Source organism: Nyctereutes procyonoides, unplaced genomic scaffold (genome assembly GCF_905146905.1).
Source record: "Nyctereutes procyonoides isolate TBG_1078 unplaced genomic scaffold, NYPRO_anot_genome, whole genome shotgun sequence".
In the NCBI taxonomy this organism is placed as follows: Eukaryota; Metazoa; Chordata; class Mammalia; order Carnivora; family Canidae; genus Nyctereutes; species Nyctereutes procyonoides.
Window position 1 is genome coordinate 11,522,278 of NW_026575031.1, and position 6,031 is coordinate 11,528,308.

The window sequence follows — 6,031 nt, forward strand, 5'->3', positions numbered from 1 at the left end:
AATCTCTGTACTTTACTCTTAATTTTGTTGTGAACCTAAAATTACCCTAAAAAATAGAAGTGACTGGCTGGCTCAGTTGGTGGAATGTGTCACTCTTGATCTTCGGGTTGTGAGTCCAAGCCCCGTGTTGGGTATGGAGATTACTTAAAAATAAAATCTTTAAATAAACAAAAATAAAATATAGTCTATTTAAAACATTTCAAAGCCATTGCTTTTGACCTCTGCATATATTTTTATAAACCTTTTGGTGGCAAGGTTAGGAGAGTGTGTTGGTGAAATAATCCATGTAAAAATATGTCTTTTCACATAGTGCAATGAAAGAATTGTTAACCTTAAAAAGAAAACTGTTTGGCAAATCGAACTCCAATAGATAAATAAATAATAAATAAATTTAAAAAGCAGACAAAAAAAAACTGTCAGTTGTTCTACCAGCAAAAATGGGTTTATCCAGGAATAACAAAGAATTGTAATAGGAGGGATACACACTACAGCAAACCCACAGGCAAATCCAATAAAGAAGAATGTGGGGAATCCCCGGGTGGCTCAGCGGTTTAGCGCCTGCCTTTGGCCCAAGGCATGATCCTGGAGTCCTGGGATCGAGTTCCGTGTCGGGCTCCCCTGCATGGAGCCAGCTTCTCCCTCTGCCTCTCTCTCTCTCTCTCTCTCTCTCTCTCTCTCTCTCATGAATAAATAAATAAAATCTTAAAAAAAAAAGAATGTGACTTTATGGAGAAGAGGAGGAGGAAGTTGGAAGGGTTGTTTTGAATAAAAGTCCATTGGACGAAAGCAAAAGTTCAGTGTGATGAGTTTCTTATTGACTGAATTGCAGTGGTAGTTGATTACTTATAGGAGATGCAATGTATTTTTTTCTCTGTTGGGGCCTGTTATTGATGATTCTTCCTGTAACTGAGCAATACTGTTCCCCATGCTAGCTTCCTGACTCTACTTTAGTGAGGGTTTTCTTTATTTTTACAGAATGATGGAAAGAGTAGCGGAGTTACAGTGAGTGGAAGTATATTAGCACTTTGTGAATGTAAAAGAATATTTCTCATGTAAATATATAAGAGAAAAGTGGTTAAAATTGCTTAAGCAAACTTTTAGATTGGTTAGCCATAGATAAAATGGTAAACTATTTTTCCTTAGTACACCTACGTCTCTGATTTCCTATGTTCAGTTCCTTCTTTTTTTTTTTTAAGATTTATTTCAAAGTAATCTCTACACCCACTGTGGGTCTCGAACTCACAACCCTGAGATCAAGAGTTGCATGACCTACTAACTGAGCCACCCAGGCGCCCCCCCTTCCTTTTTTATTATTTTGTGAGCGCATACCCTGTGTGAGCATGTTCAAATTGGGCAACTCCTTTAAACCACTAGAAGTATAATGTCATGGGCTGTGATGTTTTTCTATTTTCCCCTTTACCATGCTTTTTTTCTGAAGGCCCTAGTTCTACATCTTTTTCACTCAAATCTTTTTTTTTTTTCAAAGATTTTATTTATTTGAGAGAGAGAGAGAGAGAGAGAGCGCATGGGGGTTGGGGAGAGTGGGCAGAGGGAGAGAGGAGGGAGCAGCAGACTCCTCACTGAGCTGGGAGCCGGTCTTGAGGCTTGAACTTGATCCCAGAACCACCTCCCCCATCATGACTGAGTCCAAGACAGATGGTTTAACCACTTAAACAGCTAAGCCACCCAGACAATGCCTCACTCAAGTCTTTTATCCTCTCTCCCCCATTCTTCTGTTTTTGGTAAAGAATGGAGAAAAATAAAGGGGAAAGTGAAGCAAATCCTGTGAGAGAAGTAGGTTAAACTGGGAGTAGATTTATCAATCTTTTTTTTTTAATTTTTATTTATTTATGATAGTCACAGAGAGAGAGAGAGAGAGAGAGAGGCAGAGACACAGGCAGAGGGAGAAGCAGGCTCCATGCTGGGGGCCCGACGCGGGACTCGATTCCGGGTCTCCAGGATCGCACCCTGGGCCAAAGGCAGGTGCTAAACCGCTGCACCACCCAGGGATCCCGAGATTTATCAATCTTAGCACATTCTAAATATAGGACGTCATGATCAATAAAAAGAGTAAAAAATCTTCATGTATTAACATTTTTTTTCTTTACTTGAATCCCCTACCTACCTACTCCTTTTCAGTTAGCAAAAGTCAAGGATATAGGAAAACTTAAGGAAAACCACAAAATTGAGGTGAACAAAAATAGTTTTGATGTATTTATTACATTATATTAGCTCTTTCTCTTTTGGATTTCAAGGACAAATGGGCTTGTTTTTCTTTTGCTATGAATATATACAGTATTTAACTCTTTCTGGACATTGTTTCTTTGGACTGACTTCTTCAGAGCTATATGACTATACTTTGTGTTATCTTTTGTCATCTTCACTTATTTTGGCCTAAAAGGCTATACAACACCTTTTTTTGTTAGGTTTTCTATTCACTGTTGAATCTGGGTTAGTTTTGTTTTCCCAAAGACAGCATCTTGAAGTCCTTGAGTCTGAAGTATTGTTTTGCTACTTGTGGTGTTTTTTCCTGTTGGGAGGCTTTACTATTTTTTCTCTGTGTATTACATTTGACTTGACCTTCAAGCCTTGGCTTAAGTTCATTTCCTCTTTTAAGTTTTAAAAATTTCTCTAGTTACTTCCCAATTGTGTACTATATGACTGTGCATTTGTGGTTGTTTGAATAATGGCCTCCCACCGCCAAAGGTGTCCACTTTCAATTCCTCAGAATCTGTAAATAAATGTTCTCTTCCATGGCAAAAAGTACCTTGCAGATGTGGTTAAATTAAGGACCTTGAGATGCTGAAGTAATCCTGGGTTATGTAGGTGGGCTCAATGTCCTCAAAAGGGCCCTTATAAGAGGGAGGCCAGAGGATTAGAGTAGAAGAGGTGATGCTACAATGGTAGTAGAAGGAGAAAAGGCAGTGGGACATGGGGCCAGCAGTCAAGTAACGCAGACACTCTCTAGAAGCTGGAAAAGACAAGCAGACAGTCTTCTTCAGAGCCTCCAGAGTAACCAGCCCTGCCAACACCTTGGTTTTAGCCCACTGAGGGTGATTTTGGATTTTTGACCTCCAGAACTGTCACATAATAAATCTGTGTTGTTTTAAGCTACTAAATTTGTGGTAATTTGTTATAGCAGCATAGGAAACTAATATGACATCATTACACCCTTTACAATCCTCTAGATCTATTCCACATAATTTCTACTTTACCGTCATATTCTCCAATCCTACTACATATAAATGGTAGAACATAAATTCTTGGTGGATAGAAATCAGAATTTCTACCTATTTTTTATACCTTATGGTGGCTAGTCCATTCTTAGGAACTAAGGTATATGGAATGGATTGATGTGTAAAACAGAACGACCCCCTTTCTGCCTCTGTGCTGCCATGGCTCCCATGAAAAAGCTTATGGTGAAGAGGGGCAAGAAAATAAACAAAAAAAAGCAAGCTCTGAAGTTTACCCTTGACTGCACTGCCCTGTAGAAGATGGAATCATGGGGATGCCTGGGTGGCTCAGTAGGTTAAGTGGTTAAGCAGCTTCCTTTGGCTCACTCAGGTCATGATCTCAGGGTCCTGGGATCAAGCTATCAGACTTCCAGCTCAGCAGGGAGTCTGCTTCTCCCTTTCCCTCTGCCCTCTCCCCTGCTTCCCCCTGCTTGTGCTTTTCTCTCTCTCAAATACATAAATAAAATCTTAAAAAAAAACACAACCATGGATGCTGCCAATTTTGAGCAGTTTCCTCAAGAGAGAATCAAGGTGACCAAATAAGTAGGCTTGGACTAAAAAAAAAAAAAAAAAAATCAAAGTGAATAAAAAAGTTGGGAATCTTGGTGGAGGGGTTGTAACCACTGAAAGGAGCAAGAGCAAGATTCTTGTAATTTCTGAGGTAACTTTTGACTTTTTCCAAAAGGTAGTCAAAACATCTCACCAAAAAATATTTGAAGAATAATCTATGTGATTGGTTGTGTGTAGTTGCTCCCAGCAAAGAGTTGTGATTTACATTATTTCCAATTTTTTAAAAAGATTTTATTTATTCATGAGAGAGAATGAGAGAGAGAGAGAGGGGCAGAGACACACGCAGAAGGAGAAGCAGGCTCCATGCAGGGACCCCAATGTGGGACTTGATCCTGGGTCTCCAGGATCATACCCTTGGCTGAAGGTGGCACTAAACCACTGAGCCACCTGGGCTGCCCACATTATGTCCAGATTAACCAGGAGAAGGAAGATGAGGATTAAAACTCGCTTATTTGCAATATTTTGTATGATTTCTTGAATAAAACTTGGGAACCAAAAAAGAGGGATTGGAGGAGAGAGAGGGAGAGAGGGAGAGAGAGAATGGCTAATGGGTAAATGAAGGGTATTTTGAAAGACATAGATGACTCAATGAACTGTGTTTACTTCTTTGACATCAAATTCCAACCTTATGTTCTGAGCTATCATATGCAATATTAGGTGCACAGTACCTGCATAATGGAGGGTGAAGACTGTGGATCTTCAACAAGCACTTGATACAATGAGTTAAAATCTGTAGGGGAAAGAAGGAAAAGGAGAAAAAAAAAAAGCAAGATGGGCCTGGCAGAAAGTCCTCCTTGTCTATTTAGCTGATGCATTTTTTTGTCACATCAAAGTAAAATGTTGAAAAAGAACATTCATTAAAATTTTTAACATGAATCTTTCTTTTTTTATTTTTTTTTTAAATTTATTTATGATAGTCACAGAGAGAGAGAGAGAGAGGCAGAGACACACACAGGCAGAGGGAGAAACAGGCTCCATGCACCGGGAGCCCGACATGGGATTCGATCCCGGGTCTCCAGGATCGCGCCCTGAGCCAAAGGCAGGCGCCAAACCGCTGCGCCACCCAGGGATCCCCAATGTGAATCTTTCTTGAAAGCTAAATAGAAGATGATAAAAACAGGCAGGGTGTGACATCTTAACTTCATCCTATTAAATTCAAATAACCAGTCTTAAAATCCAAGTAGTATGCTTAATACTATGCTAAGAGATAAAAAGGAGGGATACAGGTCTTTTCTAAAGGACCTTAATATGTAGTTGGGATAATACTAATAATCAAACCGGGTTACCAGGCAAGCTTATTGCAATCTTATATGATTCAGACTTTGAAGATTATAGGTATTTGGAATTTGGCTCTGGAGAACCAATAGTTCATTCAATAAATATTTATTGAAAACCCAGTATGGTTCTCTGTGAATAAGAGTTTGTTTGGAGTTTAAAATCTAATAAAGGAAGTCAAAGGAGATAACTAATAGAAGAATGGTTTAAGTGCTAAATAGCCAGATGCTTTGTAGTTGAGCAAAGGTTATTACTATAATTTCTGAAAGTTGAATGGGGAGGTGGGATTGTGAATCATTTTAAAGGTATTACTTAGGCCAAGCCTTGAAAGATGAGTAGGACTTTGACAAAAATAGAATATTCCAGGCTGAAGCATGAGCAGGAACACTGCAGACATCAAAGGGCATGATTTTAGTAGTTGTTGGGAAGGAACAAAGGATGTTTGAAGGGTAGTGCACTACTTTATTGTCACGGTAAGAAATTACCGCAAATTTAAAATACAAATATATTTTCTCATAGTTCTGTAGGTCAGAAGTCTAACATAGGTCTCATTAGGAATAAAATTAAGGTGTCAGCAGGGTCGAGTTCCATTCTAGAGGCAAATCCACTTCCTTGTCTTTTCCAGCTTCTAGAAGTTACCACAAATCTGGCCCATGGTTTCTCTTCCTCTATGTTCAAAGCCCCCCCCCCCTTTTTAAGATTTTATTTATTCATGAGAGACACAGAGAGAAGCAGAGACATAGGCAGAGGGAGAAGCAGGCTTCATGCCGGTAGCGGTATGTGGGACTCGATCTTGGGACCCCGGGATTATGCCATGAGCCAAGGCAGATGCTCAACCATTGAGCCACCCAGGCGTCCCTCAAAGCCTTCCAATCATTCTTCCAAGTCACATCTCCCGGTGCACCCCCCTTCGTTTGGAAGGCCCATGTGATTGCATTTGGCCCATTTAACAA